This window comes from Triticum aestivum, unplaced genomic scaffold (assembly GCF_018294505.1).
Source record: "Triticum aestivum cultivar Chinese Spring unplaced genomic scaffold, IWGSC CS RefSeq v2.1 scaffold4B_scf_1981, whole genome shotgun sequence".
In the NCBI taxonomy this organism is placed as follows: Eukaryota; Viridiplantae; Streptophyta; class Magnoliopsida; order Poales; family Poaceae; genus Triticum; species Triticum aestivum.
In genome coordinates this window covers 35270-35995 of record NW_025225098.1, presented here as the reverse complement: position 1 = coordinate 35995, position 726 = coordinate 35270, and the positions used below count along the sequence as shown (strand labels likewise).

Below are 726 nucleotides of genomic sequence, written 5' to 3'. Positions count from 1 at the left end.
GTTGTCTGCCTAGGCCACGTCGGATCCGACCTGGCAAGCTGACGTGGCAAAATTGCGACCAAATGAAAAGGTCGTTGATTAGAATCAATCCAGTCTAGTTCGCTGTTCTACATGGGCCTAGCCGAACAATTCAACCCTTTTATATTATTTTTCCTATTAATTTTAGTAAACCACATGGGCTAGGCCCAACATTTCAGCCTTTAAATCTTTTTCTACCAAATTATGTTTAACAAAATGAGTCCAGCCCAATGTTTTCTAGGCTTTTTCTTTCCTGGGCCTTGGCCTTTCCACATTCATATATTTTTGTTTTATTTTTTACCCAAAATATTTGTCGAATATAAATTGATTCTTGGCCTCTTTAAGGTCCAACTCCAGCCCATTTAATGAACATTTTCAAATGAGTTTGAATAAGAATATGAATCAAGTTACCACCAGTTAGCTAAATATTACGGAAATATCTCAGAACACACATTCTACAAATTTCCATCACATACGTATTTTATACAGATCCAAGCAACCTACAACATGTTGTAGTCAAGCATTCAGCTGCTGAAATACTCCAGAATTGGAAAAGGAAATAGAACAAGCCTATCTAGTTCTTCACGACGAGAAAACATGTAATCTGCTTCTTCAAGTACTACTTCTTCCTGATGCAAAATATCTGGACATTCAAAAGAGAACAAAAAGTATGTCATTGATAGCAGAAATAATACACGTATACTTTTA

General features: G+C 36.1%; 1 long non-coding RNA gene across 1 annotated transcript in view; it reads right to left on the bottom strand.

Moving 5' to 3' along the window:
- Nucleotides 1–435: 435 nt before the first annotated feature.
- Nucleotides 436–726, bottom strand: part of LOC123172058 (uncharacterized) — a 3376-nt gene continuing 3085 nt past the window's right edge. Inside the window, exon 4 of the long non-coding RNA XR_006485449.1 lies at nucleotides 436–661. This is a non-coding gene — a long non-coding RNA (uncharacterized lncRNA). The remainder of the gene's footprint in view (nucleotides 662–726) is intronic.